This window comes from Vidua chalybeata, chromosome 12 (assembly GCF_026979565.1).
Source record: "Vidua chalybeata isolate OUT-0048 chromosome 12, bVidCha1 merged haplotype, whole genome shotgun sequence".
Classification (NCBI taxonomy): Eukaryota; Metazoa; Chordata; class Aves; order Passeriformes; family Viduidae; genus Vidua; species Vidua chalybeata.
The window spans coordinates 21,134,552-21,161,922 of NC_071541.1; positions in this window are offsets into that span (position 1 = coordinate 21,134,552).

The window sequence follows — 27,371 nt, forward strand, 5'->3', positions numbered from 1 at the left end:
CACACAAATACAGAAGAATTTTTCAACTGACTAGAAAATCTTAAAAAAAAAAAAAAAAAGAGAAATAAAGATCAGAAAATTCTAGGCATCCTCACTTACTAGATGTCGGTTACTAAAGATTGGATCTGTTTTTTGGGTGGGTATACTTCCCATTCACACACACAGTTACACCTCTTCCCCCTTCAAACAGATGTGTGATTTTGGATCTGAAAGAAGGGGCTATCTTTTTTCTGTTCAGCAGCCTTGGGTTTTCAAAGTCAAGGGCAAACACACTTGTATAAAACAGCAGGAAAAGGGGAATTCTGAAAAGAAAACTTTTTTCTGCTGGCATTCAACTCAAGGATTGGAAGAATTGAGAAGACTGGGTAGGCACTGGAGCATGGAGAGCCCTTCAGCCTCTGGGGCTATATCCTACAGAATAAAATTATAAACTCTCTCAACTTCATGGACTGTACTGAGCACAGTTCTGACTAGAATCTCTTTCACACATAGATGCCCCTTTGAAAGACACATGGGAAGATGAATCTCACCTCCTGTTCTCTGCAGGTATGTGTATTTCTATTGACTATTTAGGATAGCTAGATGAATTTCAGATGTCTAAAGTTAGGTGAGACAAAGCCCACTCTCAAGGCCTAGAAACCCCTCCCTAGAAGCTGCAAAGCACACAATGCCGCACTTCTGTCAAATTTGCCAAAGCAATTACTATAGCATTAAATGTGTGAAAACTACATGCACAGAGATCTTTTACAAGATATTCACAAGATATTCTTCACCTAGGAAGATTTGAAGGCACATCTTTTATCTCTCCAGGGAATAAAAGCCCCAAAAGAGAGAAGATTTCTGAATTTAGCACTCTTGCTGCTGCAATTATTTAACTGCATATGACTTAATTCAAAAGCATCACATTCAGAGAAAGATCAGTAAAGCCAGATAGGAAAGAAAATAAGAATTTGCTTACTCAGAGTGTGTGAAGGAACACAGGGAACGATCTAAAAGAGTAAGAAAACAAAAAGAAGCAGTGACAAGGAGAGATATCCTGCAAGTTTCCTGCGAGGCTTATGCATTATTTAATCAGTGACAAACTCACAGAACCCTGCACAATAGGGGCAAGACACAGATAAGTGTGCTGCGAGGGCACAGTTTCTCCTTGCGAAATGCAGTGGAAAAGCTTTTCGCTAAGATGTAGATGACTAGAGAGGCAGAATACGGAGCTCCGGAGCTGTCCGAAGGGAAGTGCCAGTTCCCGGCATCTTTCAACAGAAGCGGCGCTCCGGAGCACACCGCTGCCGCTCCAGTCATCTCTGCGCGAAGTAGCCGCTTCTTCGCCTCTGGGAGCCAGAGAGCGCCGAAGCTTGGAAGAGGTGAAGAACGAAGCGGTAAAGAAGCAGGCTTGTGCACGTAGCTTGCAGACTGCTGCAGGACGGTGGCTGCCACTCTCCTGCCTGTAGAATTCACACTTAGCATGAAAATAGAAGGTGTTCCAGGACAATTTTCCAGTGTTTTTACTTACTCCTGATGCATCACTTCTTGGCTAAGTAGAGACCCAGAGCCTGGGGACATGACTTCTTTGTCCCATGTGAAATGGCCTCTCTTTCTGGCTACTCGCACTGGCCCACACTGGCAACCTGTATTCAAAATTTGCAAACTTTGTAGGATATCACCAAAACTACAGATGTCAGCAACTAGGAACCTGTGTGTCCTTAAAGCCCGAAACCCCACCTCGAAGTAGATCCCCAGAGCCTGGGGAAAAGACTTTTTTTATCCATGGAAAATGGACTCTCTTTTTGGCCACTCGCACTGGCCCGCACTGGCATCCTGACCACAAAATTGCAAACTTTGCAGGATTCTTCCAAAACTAAAGCTGACACTACAGAGCCAAGCATTTCCTTACAGCCCAAAACAGTAATTCTAAGTAGACACCCATAGCCTGGGGAAATGACCCCTTTTTCACAAGATAAATGGCCTCACTTTGTGGCCATTAAGTCTAACCCTGAGAGGCAAACTGACCTCAAAATATGAAAGCATTGCAGGATATCTCCAAAACTACAGATGTCAGACACCAGGAACCTGTGTGATCTTAGAGGCCCGAACACCACATCTGAGTATATCCCCAGAGCCTGGGGAAATGACTTCTTTTTTACAGGGAAAATGGCCTCTCTTTGTGGCCACTTGCACTGGCCCACACTGGCATCCGGTGATCAAAATTTGCAGCTTTTACAGGATTTCTCCAAAATTACAGATGTCAGTAAAGAGAAACCAGTGTGAACTAAAAGCCCCAAACCCCAGATCTAAGTAGATCCCCAGATCCTGGGGACATTTTCCCATGGAAAATGCCTTCTCTGTGCGGCCACACGCAATGACCCACACTGGCATCCTGACCTCAACATTTCCAAACGTTGCAGGATTTCTCCAAACCTACAGATGTCAGCAACTAGGAACCTGTGTGACCTCAAAGCCCCAAACCCCAGCTCAAAGTAGATCCCTAGAGCCTGGGGACATGACTTCTTTTTCCCATGGAAAATGGCACCTCTGTGCGGCCACTCGCACGGGCCCACACTGGCAACCTGTATTCAAAATTTGCAAACTTTGTAGATATCACCAAAACTACAGATGTCAGACACTCGGATCCTGTGTGACCTGAAAGCCCCAAACCCCAGCTCGAAGTAGATCCCCAGAGCCTGGGGAAATGACTTCTTTATCACATGGAAAATGGACTCTCTTTGCAGCCACTCTCAATGGCTCCCACAGGCATATGGAAAACAAATTTTGCAAATTTGCAGGATTTCTCCAAAACTAAAGCTAACAGAACAGAGGACCAAGCATTCCCTTAGAGCCCCAAACCCCACCTCTAAGTAGATCCCCAGAGCCTAGGGAAATGATTTCTTTTTCCCATGGGAAATGGCCTCTCTTTCCGGCCACTCACACTGTCCCACAGTTGCATCCTGAACTCAAGATTTCCAAACTTTGCAGGATTTCTCCAAAACTACAGATGTCAGCAACTGGGAACCTGTGTGAGCTTAAAGCCCAAACCCCAGCTCTAAGTAGATCCCCAGAGCCTGGAGAAATTACTTCTTTTTCCCATGGAAAATGGCCTCTATTTGCGGCAACTTACAAAGCCAACACTGGCATCCTGACCTTAATATTTCCAAACTTTGCAGGATTTCTCCAAAACTACAGATGTCAGACACTAGGAACCTATGTGACCTTAAAGCCCCAAACCCCAGCTCGAAGTAAATCCCCAGAGCCTGGGCACATGACTTCTGTTTCCTATGGAAAATGGATTCTCTGTGGGGCCACTCGCACTGGCCCACACTGGCATCCTGACCTCAACATTTCCAAACTTTGCAGGATTTCTCCAAAACTAGAGATGTCAGACACTCAGAACCTGTGTGACCTCAAAAGCCCCGAACCCCAGCTCGAAGTAGATCCCCAGAGCCTGGGGACATGACTTCTTTTTCCCATGGAAAATGGCTTCTCTTTGTGGCCACTCCCAGTGGCCCCAAACGGGAATCCTGACCTCAATCTTTGAAAAAATTGCAGGATTTCTCCTAAACTACTGATGTCAGCAACTAGGAACCTGTGTGACTTCAAAGCCCCAAACCCCAGCTCGTAGTAGATCCCCAGAGCCTGGGCACATTACTTCTTTTTCCCATGGAAAATGGCCTCTCTTTGCAGCCCCTCCCACTGGCCCCACATGGGAATCCTGACATCAAGATTTCTAAACTTTGCAGGATTTCTCCAAAACTACAGATGTCAGACACTAGGAACCTGTGTGAACTCAAAGCCCCAAACAACAGCTCGTAGTAGATCCCCAGAGCCTGGGCAAATGACTTCTTTTTCCCATGGAAAATGGCCTCTCTTTGTGGCCACTCCCCCTGGCCCACACTGGCATCCTGACCTCAACATTTCCAAACATAGAAGGATTTCTCCAAAACACCATATGTCAGCAACTAGGAACCTGTGTGACCTTAAAGCCCCAAACCCCAGCTCTAAGTAGGTCCCCAGAACCTGGGGAAATTATTTCTTTTTCCCATAGAAAATGGCATCCCTTTCAGGCGACTCCCACTGACCCACACTGGTATCCTCACCTCAACATTTCCAAACTTTCAAAGATTCATCCAAAACTACAGATGTGAGAGACTAGGAACCTGTGTGAGCTTAAAGCCCCAAATCCCAGCTCTAAGTAGATCCCCAGAGCCTGGGCACATGACTTTATCTTCCCATGGAAAATGGCTTCTCTTTGCAGCCACTCCCACTGGCCCCACAACGGCATCCTGACCTCAATCTTTGAAAACATTGCAGGATTTCTCCAAAACTACAGATGTCAGCAACGAGGAACCTCTGTGACCTTAAAGCCCCAAACCCCAGATCAAAGTAGATCCCCAGAGGCTGGGCACATTACTTCTTTTTCCCATGAAAAATGGCCTCTCTTTGTGGCCACTCCCTTTGCCCCACACTGGCATCCTGACCTCAACATTTCCAAACTTTGCAGGATTTCTCCTAAAGTACAGATGTCAGACACTCGGAACCTGTGTGACCTTAAAGCCCCAAACCCAGCTCGAAGTAGATCCCCAGAGCCTGGGGACATGACTTCTTTTTCCCATGGAAAATGGCCTCTCTTTGCGGCCACTCCCACTGGCCCCCACTGGTAGCCTCAACTCAACAGTTCCAAACATTGCAGGATTTCTCCAAAAGTACAGATGTCAGACACTAGGAACCTGTGTAACCCTAAAGGCCCAAACCCCAGCTCTAAGTAGATCCCTAGAGCCTGGGGACACGACTTTATTTTCCCCTGAAAAATGGCTTCTCTTTGGGGCCACACCCACTGGCCCACACTGACATCCTGAACTGAAGATTTCCAAACTTCGCAGGATTTCTCCAAAACTACAGATGTCAGACACCAGGAACCTGCGTGACCTAAAATCCCCAAACCCCAGCTTGATATAGATCCCCAGAGCCTGGGGACATGACTTCTCTTTCCCATGGAAAATGGCCTCTCTTTGTGGCCACTCCCACTGGCCCACACTGGCATCCTGACCTCAATATTTGAGAACATTACAGGATTTCTCCAAAACTACAGATGTCAGACACTAGGAACGATTGTAACCTTAAAGCCCCAAACCCAAGCTCGAAGTAGATCCCCAGAGTCTGGGGACATGACTTCTTTTTCCCATGGAAAATGGCCTGTTTTTGCGGCCACTCCCACATGCCCACACTGGTAGCCTTACCTCAACACTTCCAAACATTGCAGGACTCCTCCAAATCTACAGATGTCAGCAAATAGGAACCTGTGTGACCTCAAAGCCCCAAACCCCCGCTTGATAATGATCCCCAGAGCCTGGGGACATGACTTCTTTTTCCCCTGAAAAATGGCTTCTCTTTGTGGCCACTCCCTTTGCCCCACACTGGCATCCTGACCTCAAGATTTCCAAACTTTGCAGGATTTCTCCTAAAGTACAGATGTCAGACACTAGGAACCTGTGTGACCTTAAAGCCCCAAACCCCAGCTCGAAGTAGATCCACAGAGCCTGGGGACATGACTTCTTTTCCCATGGAAAATGGCCTTTCTTTGTGGCCACTCCCACTATCCCCTCAGTGGCATCCTGACTTCAAGATTTGAAAACATTACAGGATTCCTCCAAAATTACAGATGTCAGACCCTCGGAATCTGTGCGACCTTAAAGCCCCAAACCCCAGCTTGAAGTAGATCCCCAGAGCCTGGGGACATGACTTCTCTTTCCCATGGAAAATGGCCTCTCTTTGCAGCCACTCCCACTGGCCCCCACTGGTAGCCTCAACTCAACAGTTCCAAACATTGCAGGATTTCTCCAAAAGTACAGATGTCAGACACTAGGAACCTGTGTAACCCTAAAGGCCCAAACCCCAGCTCTAAGTAGATCCCTAGAGCCTGGGGACACGACTTTATTTTCCCCTGAAAAATGGCTTCTCTTTGGGGCCACACCCACTGGCCCACACTGACATCCTGAACTGAAGATTTCCAAACTTCGCAGGATTTCTCCAAAACTACAGATGTCAGACACCAGGAACCTGTGTGACCTAAAATCCCCAAACCCCAGCTTGATATAGATCCCCAGAGCCTGGGGACATGACTTCTCTTTCCCATGGAAAATGGCTTCTCTTTGCAGCCACTCCCACTGGCCCACACTGGCATCCTGACTTCAAGATTTGAAAACATTACAGGATTTCTCCAAAATTACAGATGTCAGACCCTCGGAATCTGTGCGACCTTAAAGCCCCAAACCCCAGCTTGAAGTAGATCCCCAGAGCCTGGAACTTGACTTCTTTTTCCCACGGAAAATGGCCTCTCTTTGTGGCCACTCCCACTGGCCCACACTGGCATCCTGACCTCAATATTTGAGAACAATACAGGATTTCTCCAAAACTACAGATGTCAGACACTAGGAACCTATGTGACCTTAAAGGCCCAAACCCCAGCTCGAAGTAGATCCACAGAGCCTGGGGACATGACTTAATTTTCCCATGAAAAATGGCTTCTCTTTGCGGCCACTCGCACTGGCCCCCACTGGCATACTGACCTCAACATTTACAAAATTTGCAGGATTCCTCCAAAACTACAGATGTCAGCAATTAGGAACCTGTGTGACCTTAAAAGCCCCAAACCCCAGCTCGAAGTAGATCCCCAGAGCCTGGGGACATGACTTCTTTTTCCCATGGAAAATGGCCGCTCTTTGTGGACACTCCCACTGGCCCACACTGGTAGCCTCACCTCAACACTTCCAAGAATTGCAGGATTCCTCCAAATCTACAGATGTCAGCAAATAGGTACCTGTGTGACCTAAAAGCCCCAAACACCAGCTTGTAGTAGATCCCCAGAGCCTGGGAACATGAATTCTTTTTCCCATAGAAAATGGCCTCTCTTTCTGGCCAATCCCTCTGCCCCACACTGGCATCCTGACCTCAACATTTCCAAACTTTTCAGGATTTCTCCAAAACTACAGATGTCAGCAACTAGGAACCTGTGTGACCTAAAAGCCCCAAACCCCAGCTCGAAGTAGATCCCCAGAGCCTGGGGCACATGACTTTATTTTCCCATGGAAAAATGCTTCTCTGTGCACCCACTCCCACAGACCCACACTGGCATCCTGACCTCAACATTTACAAGCTTTGCAGGATTTATCCCAAACTACAGATGTCAGAAACTAGGAGCCTGTGTGACCTTAAAGCCCCAAACAACACGCTCCAAGTAGATCCCCAGAGCCTGGGCACATGACTTCTTTTTCCCATGGAAAATGGCCTCTCTTTGCAGCCCCTCCCACTGGCCCTTGCTGGCATCCTGACCTCAATATTTGAAAACATTACAGGATTTCTCCAAAACGACAGATGTCAGATGCTAGGAACCTCTGTGACCTTAAAGCCCCAAACCCCAGCTCGAAGTAGATCCCCAGAGCCTGGGGACATGACTTCTTTTTCCCATGGATACTGGCCTCCCTTTGCGGCCACTACCACGGGCCCACACTGGAATCCTGACCACAAGATTTCTAAATTTTGCAGGATTCCTCCAAAACAACAGATATCAGCAAATAGGAACCTGTGTGATCTTAAAGCCCCAAACCCCAGCTCGAAGTAGATCCCCAGAGCCAGGGGAAATGACATCTTTTTCCCATCGAAAATGGCTCTCTTCAGGGCCACTCCCACCGGCCCCTCAGTGGTATCCGGGCCTCAATATTTGAAAACATTACAGGATTTCTCCAAAACTACAGATGTCAGACACTAGGAACCTGTGTGAGCTTAAAGACCCAAACCCCAGCTCTAAGTAGATTCCCAGAGCCTGGGGACATGACTTTATTTTCCCATGAAAAATGGCTTCTCTTTGCAGGCACTCCCACTGGCCCACACTGGCATCCTGACCTCAATATTTGAAAACATTACAGGATTCCTCCAAAAGTACAGATGTCAGCAACTAGGAACCTGTGTGAACTCAAAGCCCCAAACCCCAGCTCGAAGTAGATCCCAAGAGCCTGGGGACATGACTTCTTTTTCCCATGGAAAATGGCTTCTCTTTGTGGCCACTCCCACTGGCCCACAGTGGAATCCTACCTCAAGATTGCTAAACTTTGCAGGATTTCTCCAAAACTACAGATGTCAGCAAATAGGAACCCATGTGACCCAGAAGCCCCAAACCCCAGCCCAAAGTAGATCTCCAGAGCCTGGGCACATGACTTCTTTTTCCCATAGAAAATGGCTTCTTTTTGCGGCTACTCCCACTGGCCCACACTGGGATCCTGACCTCAAGATTTCCAAACTTTGCAGGATTTCTCCATGACTACAGATGTCGGCAACTAGGAACCTCTCTGTCCTTAAAGCCCCAAACCCCAGCTCGAAGGAGATCCCCAGAAACCTGGGGAAATGATTTCTTTTTCCCATAGAAAATTGTCTGTTTCTGCAGCCACTCCCACTGTCCCACAGTGGTATCCTCTCCTCAGCACTTCCAAACTTTGCAGGATTCCTTCAAAACTACATATGTCAGCAAATAGTAACCTGTGTGACCTTAAAGCCCCAAACCCCAGCTCGAAGTAGATCCCCAGAGCCTGGGCATATGACTTCTTTTTCCCCTGAAAAATGGCTTCTCTTTGGGGCCACACCCACTGGCCCACACTGGCATCCTGACCTCAACACTTCCAAACTTTGCAGGATTTCTCCATAACTACAGATGTCAGACACTAGGAACCTATGTGACCTTAAAGCCCCAAACCCCAGCTCGAAGTAGATCCCCAGAGCCTGGGGACGTGACTTCTTTTTCCCATGGAAAATGGCTTCTCTTTGCAGCCCCTCCCACTGGCCCACACTGGCATCCTGACCTCAATATTTGAAAACATTACTGGATTTTTCCAAAATTACAGATGTCAGGAAATAGGAACCTTTGTGACCTAAAAGCCCCAAACCCCAGCTCTAAGTAGATCCCCAGAGCCTGGGCACATTACTTGTTTTTCCCGTGAAAAATGGCCTCTCTTTTCGGCCACTCCAACTGGCCCACACTGGCATACGGCCCTCAATATTTGAAAACATTGCAGGATTCCTCCAAAACTGCAGATGTCAGCAACGAGAATCATGTGTGACCTAAAAGCCCTAACCGTAGCTCTAAGTAGATGCTCAGAGCCTGGAACGTGACTTCTTTTTCTGGCCGGCTGTCACTTGAGGCCCCAAATGACCTCAAGTGATCTCAGTCAGGGCCTCAGGTGACCTCAAGCAAACCCAAATGACCCCAAGGGACACAGGTCAGGGCCTCAGGTGACCTCTAGTGACCCCAAATGCCATCAAGTGAACCCTGTCAGGGCCTCAGAGGACCTCAAGTAGCACCAAAAGTCCTCAAGTGAGCCCAGTCAGGGCCTCAGATGACATCGAGCGACCCAAAATGACCACATGTGACCCCTGCCAGGGCCTCAGGTTACTTCAAGTTACCACAAATGACCTCAAGTGACCCCAGTCAGGGCCTCACACGACCTCAGGTGACCCGAAATGACCTCAGGTGACCCCCATCAGGGCCTCAGAAGACCTCTAGTGACTTTAAATGACCTCACGTGACCTCGATCAGGCCCTCAGGTGGCCTCTGGTGACCTAATGTGACCCTGGTCAAGGGCTCATGTGACCACAAGTGACCCCAGTCAGGGCCTCAGATGACCTCAAGGAAACCCAAAAGACCCCAAAGGACACAGTTCAGGGTCTCAGATGACCTCAAGCAACACCAAAGGACCTCATGTGACCCCGGTCAGGGCCTAAAATGACATCAAGTGACCCCAAATGACCTCAATTGACATCGGTCTGAGCTTCAGGTGACCTCAAGTGACCTCAAATGACCTCAAGTGACCCAGGTCAGGGCCTCAGGTGACTTCAATTTACTTCGAAGGATCTCAAGTGACACCACTCAGGGCCTCAGGTGACCTGAAATGATCCCTAACGACCTCAGCTCATCGCGGTCAGTGCCTCAGCTGACCTCAAGTTACCCCAAATGACCTAAAGTGATCCCGGTCAGGGTTTCAGACAACATCAAGTGGCCTCAGATATACTCAACTGACCGCAGTCAGGGTGTCAGGTGACCTCAAGGAAACCCAAGGGACCCCAAGTGACCCTGGTGAGGGCCTAAGACGACTTCATGTGACTCTGGTTAGGGCCTTACGTGACCTCAAGTGACCCCATTCTGGGCCTCAGATGACCTCAAGTAACGCCAAATGACCTCAGTTGATCCCAGTCAGGAAGTCAGGCGACCTCAAGTGACCCGGTCAGGGCTGCAGATAACCTCAACTGGCCCCAAAAGACCTCAAGTGACCCTGGTCATGGCCTCAGATGACATCAAGCGACCCAAAATGATCACATGTGACCCCGGTCAGGGCCTCAGGTGAACTCAAGTGACCACAAATGACCTCAAGTTACCCCGGTCAGGGCCTCAGGTGAGCTCAAGTGACTCCAAAAGGCCTGAAGTGACCCCGGTCAGGGCCTCAGATGATATCAAGTGGCCCAAGATGACCTCAAGTGGCCTCAGTCAGGGCCCCAGACGACCTCAGGTGTCCCCCAGTGACCTCAAGTGACCCCCGTCAAAGCCTCAGATGATCTGAAGTGACTCTAAATGACCTCATGTGACCTCGATCAGGCCCTCAGGTGGCCTCAGGTGACCTCATGTGACCCCGGTCAAGGGCTCATGTGACCACAAGTGACCCCAAAAGACCTCATGTGACCCTAGTCAGGGCCTCAGATGACCTTAAGTGACCCCGGTCAGGGCCTCGGTTGACCTCAAGTTACCTCCAACGACCTCAAGTGACCCTGGTCAGGGCCTCTGCTGACCTCAAGCGACCTCAAAATATCTCAAGTGACCCCGGTAAGGGCCTCAAATTACCTCATGTGACCCCAAAGGACTACAAGTGACCCCAGTCTGGTCCTCATATGAATTTAAGTGACCTCGGTCAGGGCCTCAGGTGACCTCAAGTGACCCTGGTCAGGGCCTCAGGTGAAATCGAGTGACCCCCAAGTGACCTCAAGTGACCCCAGTCAGGGCCTCAGATGAACTCAAGTGGCACCAAATGTCCTCACGTGACCCTTGTCAGGGCCTCAGATGACATCAAGCAACCCAAATGACCTCAAGTGACACCGGTGTAGTAGATAGGGACAGGCGAATGGAAGATTTTGGGATGTAACGGAAAGCAAGACTCTTCCACCCCTCATCCGGCCATATGTAACCAATCACCCCTGAGACATGTAGCACCTCCTAACACCAGTAGTCCTGCACTCCCTACTAACCCTAGCCAGACCCACCGTCCCCCTTTTGACATAGTAGGGCCCCTTGACTATTTAACCACACGAGATAAGGTAATAAACACCATTTTGACCATCCACCACACCGGTGTCTGTACGTGTCGATGGCCCAAGTGACCCAGGCAAAACCAGGTTGCCGTACTGTGTCTTGAAACCAGGTCGCCTGCCTTTTCAGCAGAAGGCAACAAAGTGGTGCCGAAACCCGGGAGAGAAAATCTCTCGGGTAGCGGGTATCGCCTGGACGAGAAACAGCGGTCGGAGCGGCGGGACCGACTCTCGGCGGGGGAGACATCCCTGGACCAGCGATCGTTCATAAACAGTGGGGAATTAAGTGCAGGCTCAAGGATTTTTATATTGCTATTGCAAGACTCCTTGAGCTTGGGGCGATTGAACATCCCGTAGAAATATTACATCCGGAGGTGTGGGAGAAATGCACGGCTGCGCTGGCCAAGGATACCAAAACCTCAGGCAGCGGAAAAGCCTCAAGGCGTGGGGTAAAGTTGAACAGGCCCTACGCAGAGCGCTTGAGGAACAGGAAACATGGAGTGCCGCATTCACATGTTTATTAGTTACACCCAAACTGGGGATAGGGGCAGCAACGCAAACCACCCCTGAAAGCGGTTTGCCTGAGTGTGGGGATCTGGGGGATGCGGGCGCATTCCCCCCCTCCCCGAGCCAGAGTCCAAACCCCCCCGCGGAACCCTCCCAAAAACCTGCGAGTTCCCCATCCATCCCTTCGCTGCCGATCAGCAATTCGGTGCCAGGGGCGCGGCAGCGTGCACAGTCCTTTTGGGAGGAACTGGCGAGGGAAGCCAGAGACGCAGAAAACGCGGCTCAGGAGGAAATGCGGGTGGCTGCGCCACCCTACCCAACTGAACATGGCGCTGGCGACCAAGGGGATGAGCGGGGCACAGATGCTTTCGGCGGGAAGAGCCCGGAGTCACACGTTTTTGTTAATGCGCATCCGCAGGGAAAAGAGGAGGAGGAGAGCGGCAGAGATCGCATGCCCAATTGGGAGCCGCGCTCAATGCTGCTACCATTTAAGGGAGAGACCTCCCCCTGCGGGCGGCAGGGCAAGCCCAGGGGGTGGGAGCAGCACCACCCCCGAAGGGAGGGGCGGGGCCGGAGCTGCACAAAAAGGCACCGAAGCCCGGAAGCGCGCTGGCATTCGACTTCCAGCTCCGAGTCCAGCAACAGCTGCTCCGCCAGCTCGGGAGAGCTGACGGAAACCGACTGGGACTCAGAAACGGAGAGAGCGGAGCTAACGTGGTTTAAAACAAAAACGAATAAAGCCTTAAGCCACACCGAAAGGCAATCACAACAGGAACAAGCCCAGTTCACCAACTGGGGAAAAATAAAAATAGCTTGTGCTGAATGGGCCCCCTCGGCCATAGTTCAAGCCTTCCCGGTGAGGATCACCGGGCCAGAGGGGAATCAACAAAAGATATATACTCCGGTAAACCCCAAAGACATACAGGCAATTGTCAAAGCGAGTTCAGAGAAAGGGATTAACTCAGCCATGGTCTCCACCCTCGTGGACGGCCTTTTTGGCAATGACGACTTGCTCCCCTTTGATATCAAACAAATAGGTCGCATGATACTTGGTGGTGCGGGAATGATCATGTTTAAGCAGGAATGGGAAGATAGTTGTACAAAAGAGCTAGCCCAAGCTTCTGGGGCGGGGCAACCACTGCACGGCTCGAGTTTATCCAGGCTGATGGGAAAACATGATGAGATGATTACACCTCAGCAACAAGCCACACAAATGCGGGCCGAGGAAGTCAGGGCCACCACTCGAGCTGCCAGGGAGGCTATTCGTGCTGCCTCTCTAGTAGTGGCCAAGCCATTGCCATGGTCCACCATAAGGCAGGCAGAGAGTGAAAGCTTCACGGAGTTCGTAAACCTCCTGCAAACAGCAGTAGACTCCTCTACCCTGCCTGCAGAGGCAAAGGGACCTGTGGTGGCAGACTGCTTGCGCCAGCAATGCAACTCTGTCACCAAGGACATTTTGCGCTCCCTGCCAGCTGGAGCCAGCCTGGCCGACATGATCAGACACGTCTTAAGAGAAGAGCACCTGACACCCATTCAAGCAGCCGTCCACACCCTAACCAGTGCAATGGCATGCTTCAAATGTGATCAGGCAGGCCACATCGCTGTGAGCTGTCCCCAGCTGGCACAGCAGTCCGCGGCGGTGCCCTCACCCCAAACATGCCCGAGAGGGCCCTGTTGGAGCTGTGGGAAGAAGAGGCACTTCGCTAAAGACTGCAGGTCCCGGCCCAAAGGAAACGGGAAGGGGAGGGGGCGTGCAGGCCGCACTCAGCCTTCTCCCGCTACGAATGCAAAGCGGCCCATCTATGTCAACCCCCAGTGGGGCGGGGGGCCCTCATACCCCATGTCCCCACAGGAGGCAGCCAGCTTCACACCCCCACCAGCGACACAATTGCATAGTTTTGCAGCACTGCCAGCGGCACCTTCGTATCCACCACCGCCACAAGCCACGCCTGTGCCACAGGGCCAGCAGGGGACGCCCCAGAGTGGGACCCCTGGGTGGCCCTGGCCATGAAAATAGGGAAGGAGCCCCTGATGGTGTGGGGGAAAGCCGCCTTTATGGCAGTCAGGATCCCCACGTCATAGGGCTTCAGTTTTGGGCCTGGAAAAGCACCCAGTTGGTGGCTATAACACTTCACATGAAAAAGGGACCAGAACAGACAGTGGCAATCTACCCCCACATTTTGCAAAACTCTCCACCCTTGATAGGAAGGGACATCCTTGCTATGTTAGGAATCAGGATCACAAATTTATCATGAAGGCTACTGCCGTACACCCACCGCTGCCGATCAAACTGACTTGGAAATCATCAGATCCCGTATGGGTCGAGCAGTGGCCCCTGTCAAAGCCTCGAATGGCAGCCTTGCTGGAACTGGTCAACCGCGAGCTGCAAAAGGGTCACATAGAACCCTCCACCAGCCCGTGGAACACCCCTGTATTCTTAATCCCCAATAGGTCTGGAGAAGGTTATCGTCTCGTCCACGACCTGAGGGAAGTGAACAAGACAATCCAACCTATGGGTCCAGTTCAGACAATGCTGCCCACGAACTCAGCCATCCCCGAAGGGCAGCCATGTGCAGTGCTGGACATCAAAGATGGGAACGGGGCTGGAGACTGGTGCTCACAGGGCGAGGGTACGCGGCGATCAAAAAAGAGGGCAAAATCAAGTGGTGCCCACTTAAGTCAATCAAGCCTGACCTTCAGAATGAGACTAATGAGAACTGTGAGTTTCTGTTTGCAGGACATGCTCATGGGGCGTCCCCGTAACGCGTACACCCCTGCTCCAGAGGAAAACGACGAACCACCAAAACACCAGACAACACCCAAGAGTCCCGCAGCAGTGAGACCCAAACATCAACAGTGTTTTTGCATGATTTTGCTGTGGGGGCTTGTCACCGGAGGGCAAGCTGACGCAGACCATTAACCCCACCAACCATTCAGGTGGGTCATGCAACATCTTTCAAGTGACAAGGTGTTCAAAGAAATCACCACAGCAAGCACCCCATCCTTTGTGTTCCACATCGCCGACCTGTTTCCAGGATGACCAAAATTCCAACCCCATCACCCACACATCATGTACATGTACCTATCCTACTGGTGCCCAGCCTCCAACCCAGGGAAAAAGTACTGCAATTACTCGGGGTGGGGATATTGCGGATACTGGGGCTGTGAAACCATTGTTACAGATGCCAGGCCATCAGGAGAAGGGTGGCAACCACAGGAGCCCGATAAATTTTTACAGTTCACCTGGGCACCCACCGGCTGTAAAAAACCCGCCATTGCGAAAGGGGTCTATAGTAACTATTATACACAGCCCAAATATCGGAAATGCACAGACTATAACATAACAGTTTTGCAGCCAGATCACCCTAGTTGGACCACAGCAGAACGTAGACAGTAGTCCTCAAAGGGCCAAAAGAGTGGGTGAATGTACGAATTATCAGGCTCCAACCACCAGCACCCCGACCGGTAGGACCCAATAAAGTTATTAAAGACATGCTGAAAGGGGAAAACATAACCCATCCCAAAACCTTACCCACAAAGGCCACTGATATCCCGACCGGCCATGCGGATACCTTCCAGATAGGCCGAAAGACTTGAACCCAGTCTTTCACATGCTAGAAGCTACCTTTCTATCCTTGAATGAATCCAACCCGAACCTAACTGATTCCTGCTGGCTTTGTTACGATGTTAAACCTCCTTTCTACGAAGGAGTTGCTTTAAACACCCCCTTCAGTTACTCCACAGCCGATACCCCCCACCAGTGCAGATGGGACACTCCCCGCAGAGGAATCACCCTGAGTCAAGTCATAGGCCAGGGCAAATGTTTTGGCAATGCAGCCTTAGCAAAGCAGAAAGGCAACTTCTGCACCAAAGTTGTCAAGCCCAACAGAAAGATCCATAAGTGGGTGGTCCCATCCTCATCTGGGATGTGGGTTTGTCAGCAATCTGGGGTGAGTCCCTGTGTGTTCCTTGCCAAATTCAATGACGCTATCGACTTCTGTGTCCAAGTTCTGATTGTTCCTAGGGTCCTGTACCACTCAGACGAAGAGGTATACCACCTTTTTGAGGAACCCGGCCGACTCCACAAAAGAGAAATAATAACAGGTGTAACTATCGCAATGCTGCTTGGTCTGGGAGCAGCTGGCACAGCCATGGGTGTCTCAGCCCTCGCGACCCAACACCAAGGGCTTGCTCAGCTGCAAATGACCATCGATGAGGACTTGCAGAGAATTGAGAAATCCATCTCCTTTCTAGAGAAATCAGTCTCCTCACTTTCGGAAGTGGTCTTGCAGAACAGGCGAGGACTGGACCTCTTGTTCATGCAACAAGGAGGACTGTGTGCAGCCTTGAAGGAAGAATGCTGCTTCTATGCAGACCACACGGGAGTCGTTAAAGACTCCATGGCAGAACTCTGAGATAGATTGGCTCAGAGAAAGAAAGACAAGGAGACCCAACAGAGCTGGTTCGAATCCCGGTTCAATCAATCGCCATGGCTCACCACTTTAATTTCCACCCTGATAGGTCCACTAGCGATACTGCTCTTAGCTCTTACCTTCGGATCATGCCTGCTGAACAAGCTGGTCTCATTCATTCAGGCCCGCCTGGAACGGGCCAACATTCTGTTTATAAGCCAGCAACAAATGCTGTAAACCAAAAACGGGGAACACTGCCAGTCGCAAAAATGTTCCAAACTTGCCCTGCAAAGATTACACAAGTTTACCAAAACCCTTTTTCTCTTATCAAGATATAACTTTGTAACTCATCTTAGTGCCTAGGTTTATAGATACCTCATTTATTAGTGAAAAAGAGGGGAAGGGGGAGATGTGGTAGATAGGGATAGGCGAACGGAAGATTTTGGGATGTAACGGAAAGCAAGACTCTTCCACCCCTCATCCGGCCATATGTAACCAATCACCCCTGAGACATGTAGCACCTCCTAACACCAGTAGTCCTGCACTCCCTACTAACCCTAGCCAGACCCACCGTCCCCCTTTTGACGTAGTAGGGCCCCTTGACTATTTAACCACACGAGATAAGGTAATAAACGCCATTTCGACCATTCACCACACTGGTGTCTGTATATGTCGATGGCCCAAGTGACCCAGGCGAAGCCAGGTTGCCGTACTGTGTCTTGAAACCAGGTCACCTGCCTTCTCAGCAGAAGACAACACACAGGTCAGGGCTTCAGATGACCTCAAGTGACCACAAATGACCTCAGGTGATCCCGGTCAGGGCAGCAGATGACCTCATGGGCCCCAAATGCCATCAAGTGACCCCGGTCAGGGCCTCAGATGACCTCAAGCAAACAAAAATGACCTCAATTTACCCCAGAAAGCACACCAGATGACCTCAAATGACCCCAAATGACCTCAAGTGACCCTGGTCAGGGCCTCAGGTGACCTCAAGTGGGCCCGGTCAGGGCCTCAGGTGACATCAAATGACCCGAAATGACCTCAAGTGACCCAGTGGCATGCCTAAGATGACCTCAAGTGACCCCAAATGACCTCAAGTGATCCCAGTCAGGGCCTCAGATGACTTCAAGAGGCCCCAAATGACCTCACGTAACGTAAGTCAGGGCCTCAGGTGACCTCAGGCAAACCCAAATGACCACAAGGGACACAGGTCAGGGCCTCAGGAGAACTCAAGGAAACCCAAATGACCTCAAGTGACTCTGGTCAGGCCCTCAGATTGCGTCAGGTGACCTCAAGTGACCCCGGTCAGGGGCTCATGTGAACTCAAGTGACCCCAAAAGACCTCATGTGACCCCCGTCAGGGTTTCAGATGACCTGAAGAGACCCCAAATGATCTCAATTGATCCTGATCAGGGCCTCAGGTGACCTCAAGTGAGGTAAAATGACCTCAAAGGACCCTGGTCATGGCCTCAGGTGACCGCAAGCGACCCCAAATGACTACAAGTGACCACAAACAGGGCATCAGATGCCTTCAAGTGACCCTGGTCAGGGCCTCAGATGACTACAAGTGACCCAAAAAGACTACAAGTGACGCCGGTCAGGTCCTCATATGACCTTGAGTGACTCCCGTCAGGGCCTCAGTTGACCTCAACTTACCGCCAACGACTGCAAGTGACCCCGGTCAGGGCCTGAGACGACCTCAAGTGACACAGGTCAGGGCCTCAGATGACCTCAAGCGACCCGAACTGACCTCAAGTGATCCCAGTCTGGGCCTCAGGTGACCTCAAGTGACCCCCGACTGGGCCTCAGGTGTCCTCAAGTGACCCCGGTAAGGCCCTCAGCTGAAATCGAGTGACTGGAAATGACCTCACGTGACCCCGGTCAGGGCCTCAGATGACATCAAGCCACCCAAAATGACCTCAAGGGACACCTCTCAGGGCTTCCGCTGACCTCAATTCACCAGAAATGACCTGAAGTGATCCCGGTCAGGGCCTCAGGTGTCCTCAAGTGACCCCCGTCTGGGCCTCAGATGACATCAAGTGACCCCAAATGACCTCAAGTGACCCCGTGGCATGCCTAAGATGACCTCAAGTGGCCCAAAATGACCTCAAGTGACCAAAGTCAGGGCCTCAGGTGACCTCAAGGAAACCCAAATGACCTGAAGGGACACAGGTCAGGGCCTCAGGAGACCTCAAGTGACCCCAAATGACCTCGAGTGCATCTGGTCAGGCCCTCAGGTGGCCTCAGATGACGTCAAGTGAACTCCAATGACCTCAGGTGAACTCAAGTGACCCCAAAAGAACTCATGTGACAGCCGTCAGGGCTTCAGATGACCTGAAGAGACCCCAAATGACCTCAGGTGATCCTGGTCAGAGCTGTAGGTGAACTCAAGGGACCTAAAATGACCTCAGGGAACCCAGGTTATGACCTCATGACCTGGAGTGACCCCAAATGACCTCAAGTGACCCCAGTCAGGGCCTCATGTGACATCAAGTGACCTCAGCCAGGGCCTCAAATGACCTCATGTGACTCCAAATGACTACAAGTGACCCCGGTCAGGTCCTCATATGACTTCAAGTGACCCCGGTCGGGGCCTCAGTTGACCTCAAGGGGCCCCAAATGTCCTCAAGTGACTGGAGTCAGGGCCTCAGGTGACCTCAAGCAAACCCAAATGACCTCAAGTGACCCCAGTCATGGCCTCAGGTGACCTCAAGTGATCCCAAATGATCTCAAGTGACCCCAATCAGGGCATCAGATGACCTCAAGTGACCACGGTGACGGCCACAGGTGAAATCGAGAGACCTGAAATGACCTCAAGTGACCCCGGTCAGGGCCTCAGATGACCTGAAGTGACACCAAATGACATCAAGTGACACGGGTCAGGGTCTCAGGTGACCTCAAGCAAAGCAAAATTACCTCAAGTGATGCCAGACAGGGCCTCCGATGACCTCAAGTGACCCCAAATGACCTATAGTGACCCCAATCAGGGCATCAGATGACCTCAAGTGACCCCCGTCAGGGCCTCAGGTGACCTCAAGTTACCGCCAATGACCTCAAGGTATCCCGGTCAGGGCCTCAGATGACATCAAGTGTCCAAAAATTACCTCAAGTAATCCTGGCCAGGGCCTCTGGCGACCTCAAGTGACCCCAGTCTGGGCTGCAGATGATCTCATGTGGCCCCAAATGACCTCAAGTGACCGCGGTCAGGGTCTTGGTTGACCTCAAGCAAAACAAAATGAGCACAAGTGTCCCCAGTCAGGGCCTCAGCTGACTTCAAGTGACCTTGGTCAGGGATTCAGAAGACCTCAAGTGACCCCAAATGACTACAATGTACCCCGGTCAGGCCCTCATATGAACTCAAGTGACCCCAGTCAGGGCCTCAGGTGACCTCAAGCAAAGCAAAATTACCTCAAGTGACGCCAGACAGGGCATCAGATGACCTCAAGTGACCCCAAATTACCTCAGGTAACCCTGGTCAGCGCTTCAGGTGACGTCAACTGACCCCGGTCAGGGCCTCAGGTGACATGAAGTGACCCTAAATGACCTGAAGTGACCCCATAGCACACCTACAATGACCTCAAGTGACCACAAATGACCTCATGTGATCCCAGTAAGGGCCTCAAATGACCTCAAGCAAACCCAAATAACCCCAAGGGACACAGGTCAGGGCCTCAGGTGACCTCAAGGGACCCCAAATGCCATCAATGGACCTTGGTCAGGCCGTCAGGTGGCCTCAGGTGACTTCAACTGACCCCAAATGACCTCAAGTGACCACAGTCAGGGTCTCATGTGACGTCAAGTGACCCTGGTCAGGGCTCCAGATCACCTCAAGTGACCCCAAATGACTACAAGTGACCCCAGTCAGGGCCTCAGATGACCTCAAGTGACCCCGTTCAGGGCCTCCCATGAACTCAAGTGACCCTGCTCAGGGCCTCAGGTGACCTCAAGTGACCTCCAATGACATCAAGTGACCCCGGTCCGGGATCAGGTGATCTCAAGTGACCACGGTCAGTGACTCAGATGACATTATGGGACTCCAAATGACCTCAATTGATCCCAGTCAGACCCTCCAGTGACCTCAAGTTACACCAAATGATGTAAAGTGACCCCGGTCAGGGCCTCAGGTGACCTCAAGTGACTCCAAATCACCTCAAGTAACCCCGGTCAGGGCCTGAGGCGACCTCAAGTGACGCTGGTCAGGGCCTCAGATGACCTCAAGTGACCCGAAATGACCACAAGTGATCCCGGTCAGGGCCTCAGGTGACCTCAAGTGACCCCAGTCAGGGCCTCACATGACCACACGTGACCTGAAATGACCCCAAGTGACCCCATTCCGGGCCTCAGATGACCTCAAGTGACCTCAAATGACCTCAGTTGATCCCAGTCAGGGTCTCAGGCGACATCAAGTGACCCCTGTCAGGGCCGCAGATAACCTCAAGTGGTGCCAAATGACCTCAAGTGACCTCAGCCAGGGCCTCAGGTGACCTCAAGCAAACCCAAATGACCTCAAGGGACACAGGTCAGGGCCTCAGATGACACCCAGTGGCCACAGATGACCTCAAGTCACCCCAGTCAGGGCCTCAGATGACCTCAAGTGACTCTAAATGTCCTCACGTGACTTCGATCATGCCTTCAGGTGGCATCAGGTGACCTCATGTGACCACGGTCAAGGGCTCATGTGACCTCAAATGACCCCAAAAGACCTCATGTGACCCCTTGTCAGGGCCTCGGTTGACCTCAAGTTACCTCCAAGGACCGCAAGTGACCCCGGTCAGGGCCTCATGTGACCTCAAGTGATCCCAGTCAGGTCCTCATATGAATTCAAGTAACCCCGGTCAAGTCCTCAGGTGACCTCAAGTGACCCTAGTCAGGGCCTCTGGTGACCTCAAGTGACTCCAAAAGGTAACAAGTGACCCTGGTCAGACCCTCAGGTGGCCTCAGGTGACCTCATGTGACCCCGGTCAAGGCCTCAGGTGAGCTCAATTGACCCCAAAAGAGCTCATGTGACCCCGGTCAGAGCCTCAGATGACCTCAAGTGACCCAGGTCAGGGCCTCAGTTGAATTCAAGTGACCCCGGCCAGGTTCTCAGGTGACCTCAAGTGACCCCAAATACTTCACGTGACCCCGATCAGGGCATCATACGACCTCAAGTGACCCTGGTCAGGGCCTCAGATGACCTCACATGACCCCAAATAACTACAAGTGACCCTGGTCAGGTCCTCATATGACCTCAAGTGACCCCCGTAAGGGCCTCAGGTGACCTCACGTGACCCCAAATGCCTACACGTGACACCGGTCAGGTCCTCAGATGACATCAAGTGACCCCAGTAAGGGCCTCAGATGCCCCCAAGATACCACCAACGACCTCAAGTGACCACGGCCAGAGCCTCAGATGACCTCAATTGACCCCGGTCAGGGCCTCAGGTGACCTCAAGCGACCCCAAATGACCACAAGTGACCCCGGTCAGGGCCTCGGATGACCTCATGTGACCCCGGTAAAGGCCTCAGATTACTCCAAGTGACCCAAAATGACTACAAGTGCCCCCTTTCAGGTCCTCATATGAATTCAAGTGACCCCAGTCAGGGTCTCAGGTGACCTCAGGCGAACCCAAATGACTTCAAGTGAACCCAATCAGGGCATGATATGACCTCAAGTGACCTCTGTCAGGGCCTCATATGACCTCAAGTGACCCCAAATGACTACAAGTGACCCTGGTCAGGTCCTAATATGACCTCAAGTGTCCCCACTCAGGGCCTCAGCTGACCTCAAGTGACCTCCAACAATCTCAAGTGAGCCAGGTCAGGGCCTAAGATGAACACAAGTGACCCCAAATGACCTTAAGTGACCCCAATCAGGGCCTCAGATGAATTCAACTGACCCCGGTCAGGGTTTCAGGTGAACGCAACTGACACCAAATACTTCACGTGACCCCAATCAGGGCATCAGATGACCTCAAGTGACCCTGGTCAGGGCCTCAGGTGACCTCACGTGACCCCAAATGGCTACAAGTGACCCTGGTCAGGTCCTCATATGACCTCAATTGACCCCGGTCAGGGCCTCAGGTGACCTCACGTGACCCCAAATGACTACAAGTGACCCTGGTCAGATGCTCATATGACATCAAGTGACCCCAGTAAGGGCCTCAGATGGCCCCAAGATACCACCAACGACCTCAAGTGACCGCTACCAGGCCCTCAGGTGACCTTAATTTACCCCGGTCAGGGCCTCAGGTGACCTCAAAGGACCCCAAATGACCTCAAGTGACCCCAGTCAGGGCCTCGGATGACCTCAGGTGAACCCGGTAAAAGCCTCAGATTACTTCAAGTGACCCCGAAGGACTCCAAGTAACCACGGTCAGGTCCTCATATGAATTCAAGTGACCCCGGTCAGGGTCTCAGGTGACATCAAGCGACCCCAAATGACTACACGTGACCCCGGTCAGCTCCTCATATGACCTCAAGTGACCCCCATCAGGGCCTCAGGCGACCTCAAGTTACTGCCAACGACCTCACGTGACCCTGATCAGGGCCTCTGGTGACCTCAAGCGACCGTGCTTAGGGCCTCAGTTGACCTCAAGTGACGCCAAATGACTGCGCATGAACCCGGTCAGGTCCTCATATGACCACAAAAAAACCCCATCAGGGCCTCAGGTGACCTCAAGTTAGCGCCAATCCCCACAAGTGACTGCAGTCAGGGCCTGAGGTGACCTCAAGTGACCCCGGTGAGGGCCTCAGATCACCTCAAGTGGCCCAAAATGACTACACGTCATCACGGTCAGGTCCTCATATGAATTCAAGTGACCCCAGTCAGCGCCTCAGGTGACCTCAAGTTACCGGCAACGACCTCAAATGACCCTGGCCGGGGCCTTCGGTGACCTCAAGTGACCCTGCTTAGGCCCTCAGTTGACCTCAAGTGATGCCAAAAGACCTCAAGTGACCCTGCTCAGGTCCTCATATGACCTCAAGTGACCCCGGTCAGCACCTCAGGTGACCTCACGTGACCCTAAATGACTACAACTGACCGCGGTCAGGTCCTCATATGACCTCAAGTGACCCCGGTCAGGGCCTCAGATGACCTCACGTGACCCCAAATTGACTACAAGTGACTCCAGTCAGGTCCTCATATGACCTCAAGTGACCCCCGTCAGGGCCTCAGGTGACCTCAAGTTACCGCCAACGACCTCAAGTGACCCCAGTCAGGGGCTCAGGTGACCTCAAGTGACCCCAATCAGGGCATCAGACAACCTCAAGTGACCCCCGTCAAAGCCCCAGATGACCTCAATTGCCTGCAGTTAGGGACTCAGGTGACCAAAAATGACCCCAAATTACAAAAAGTGACCCCTTTCAGGGCCTCAGATGACCTCAAGTGACCCCAAATGACCTCAAGTGATCCTGGTCAAGGCCTCAGGTGACCTCAAGTAAACTTAAATTACCTTAAGTAACCTCGGTCACAGCCTCAGATGACCTCAAGTGATACCAAATGACATCAATGGACTGCAGTCAGGGACTCAGGTGACCTCAAGTGATACCAAATTACCCAAAGTGACCCGGTCAAGGCCCCAGGGGACCTCAAGTGACCCCAAATGACCTTATGTGACCCCAGTAAGGGCCTCAGCAGACCTCAAGTGACCTCAAATGACCCCAAGTGACCTCAGTCCGGACCTCAGTTGACTTCAAGTGATCCCAAATTACCCAAAGTGACCCCGGTCAAGGCCTCAGGTGACCTCAAGTGACCCCAAATTACCTCAAATTACCCCAGTCAGGGACTCAGGTGACCACAAGTGACCCAAAATTGCCCTCACTTGACCCCCTTAAAGCCCCAGGTGACCTCAACTGACCCAAAATGACCTCAAGTTATCCCGGTCAGGCCTCAGGTGACCTCAGGTGAGCTCAAAATAACCTCAAGTGACCCCAGCCAGGGACTCAGGTAACCCTAAGAGACTCCAAAAGGCCTCAAGTGACCCCGGTCAGGGCCTCAGATGCCATCAAGTGGCTCCAGATGACCTCAAGTGACCTCAGTCAGGGCCTCAGAAGACCTCAAGTGACTCTAAATGACCTCACGTTACCTCAATCAGGCCCTCAGCTGGCCTCAGGTGACCTCATGTGACCCCTGTCAGGGGCCCATTTGACCTCAAGTGACCCTCAAAGAGCTCATGTGACCCCACTCAGGGCCTCAGATGACCTCAAGTTACCTCCAACGATCGCAAGTGAGCCAGGTCAGGGCCTCAGGTGAACTCAAGCGACCCCAAATGACCTGAAGTGACCCCAATCAGAGCATCAGACCTCAAGTGACCCTGGTCAGGGCCTCAGATGACCTCACGTGACCCAAATGACTACAAGTGACAGCTATCAGGTCCTAAGATGACCTCAAGTGATCACAGGCAGGGCCTCAGATGACCTCATGTGACCCCGGTAAAAGCCTCAGATTACTTCAAGTGACCCCAAATGACTACAAGTGACCGCGGTCAGGTCCTTATATGAATTCAAGTAACCCCGGTCAGAGTCTCAGGTGACCTCAAGTGACCCCAAATGACTTCAAGTGACCCCAATCAGGGCATTGTTTGACCTCAAGTGACCCCACTCAGGGCCTCGATTGACCTCAAGTTACCTCCAACGATCACAAGTGATCCAGGTCAGGGCCTCAGGTGAACTCAAGCGACCCCAAATGACCTGAAATGACCCCAATCAGGGCCTCAGATGAATTCAAGTGACCCCGGTCAGGGTCTCAGATGACCTCAAGTGACCCCAAATACTTCCAGTGACCCCAATCAGGGCCGCAGGTGACCTCAAGTGACCCTGCTAAGGGCCTCCGATGACCTCAAGTGACGCCAAATGACTGCATTTGAACCCGGTCAGGTCCTCATATGACCAAAAAAAACCCCCATCAGGGCCTCAGGTGACCTCAAGTTACCGCTAATCACCTCAAGCGACTGCAGTCAGGGCCTGAGGTGACCTCAAGTGACCATGGTGAGGGCCTCAGATCACCTCAAGTGAACCCAAATGACTACACATGCCCACGGTCAAGTCGTCATATGCCATGCCACGGTCAAGTCAGTCAGGGTCTCAGGTGACCTCAAGTGACCCCAAATGACTACAAGTGACCCCAGTTCAGTCCTCATATAACCTCAAGTGACCCTGGCCAGTGCCAGAGGTGACCTCAAGTTACCACCAACGACCTCAAGTGACACCGGTCAGGTCCTCATATGACCTCAAGTGACCCCAGTCAGGGCCTCAGGTGACCTCACATGACCCCAAATGACAACAAGTGACCGCAGTCAGATCCTCACATGACCTCAAGTGACTGCAGTCAGGGCCTCAGGTGACCTCAAGTGACCCCGGTCAGGTCCTCAGATGATCTCAAGTGACCCCAAATGACTTCAAGTGACCCCAATCAGAGCATCAGACGACCTCAAGTGACCCCGGTCAAAGCCTCAGATGACCTCAATTGCCCGCAGTTAGGGACTCAGGTGACCAAAAATGACCCCAAATTACAAAAAGTGACCCCTTTCAGGGCCTCAGATGACCTCAAGTGACCCCAAATGACCTCAAGTGACCCCAGTCAGGGCCTCAGGTGACCTCACGTAACATTAAATGACCTTAAGTAACCTCGGTCACAGCCTCAGACGACCTCAAGTGATCTCAAATGACCTCAACGGACTGCAGTCAGGGCCTCAGGTGAAATCAAGTGACCCCAAATGACCACAAATGACCTATTCTTTGATGCTTGCCTTTCCTTTTTGCAGCCACAAGGCGGGCGGCAGCGCCCGGCTGAGGCGGGTGGCAGTGCTGCCTCCTTGTGGCCAGTGTGTGGGACTGCAGCCCTCTCCCAAGGTCCTCCCGTGGCCGCCATCTTGGGAGAGTCTTGGACGGGACGCTTTTGACCTTCTCAAAATGGTGTCAAAAAAAAAAAACAAAACACACGAAGGCGGGAAATTCGTATCAGGTGAAATCAAGTGACCCCAAATGACCTCAAGTGACCCTGCTCAGGGCCTCGGATAACAACCAGTAACCCCAAACAACCTCAAGTGACCCCAGGCAGGGCCTCAGCTAACCTCAAGTGACCCAAAACCACCTCAAGTGATCCCGGTCAAGGCCTCAGGTGACCTCAAGTGACCCCCAAATTTCCTTATGTGACCCCAGTAAGGGCCTCAGCGGACCTCAAGTGACCCCAAATTACCTCAAGTGACCCCGGTCAGGGACTCATGTGACCTCAACTAACCCAAAATTGCCCTCACTTGAACCCCTTAAGGCCCCAGGTGACCTCAACTGACCCAAAATGACCTCAAGTGATCCCGGTCAGGCCTCAGGTGACCTCAGCTGAACTCAGAATAACCTCAAGTGACACCAGTTAGGGCCTCAGGTGACCTCAAGCCACCCCAAATGATCTCAAGTGACCCTGGTCAGGGCCTCAGGTGACCTCAAGCCACCCCAAATGATCTCAAGTGATCACAGTCAGGGCCTCAGGTGACCTCAAGTGACCCCAAATGACCTTAAGTGACCCCAGTAAGGGCCTCAGATGACCTCAAGTGACCCCAAATGACCTCAAGTGACCCCAGTCAGGACCTCAGGTGACCTCATGAGACCCAAAATGATCTCAAGTGACCCCGGTCAGGGACTCAGGTGACCTTAAATGACCCAAAATTACTTCAAGTGACCCCAGTCTGGACCTCAGTTGACTTCAAGTGATCCCAAATTACCCAAAGTGATCCCGGTCAAGGCCTCAGGTGACCTCAAGTGATCCAAAATGACCTTAAGTGACCCCAGTAAGGGCCTCAGCTGAACTCAAGTGACCCCAAATTACCTCAGATGACCCCGGTCAGGGACTCAGTTGACCTCAACTGACCCAAAATTGCCCTCACTTGACCCCCTTAAGGCACCCAGGTGACCTCAACTGACCCAAAATGACCTCAAGTGATCCCGGTCAGGCCTCAGGTGAACTCAAAATAACCTCAAGTGACCCCAGCCAAGCACTGAGGTAACCCTAAGAGACTCCAAAAGGCCTCAAGTGACCCCAGTCATGGCCTCAGATGAAATCAAGTGGCTCCAGATGACCTCAAGTGACCTCAGTCAGGGCCTCAGAAGACCTCAAGTGACTCTAAATGACCTCACGTTACCTCGATC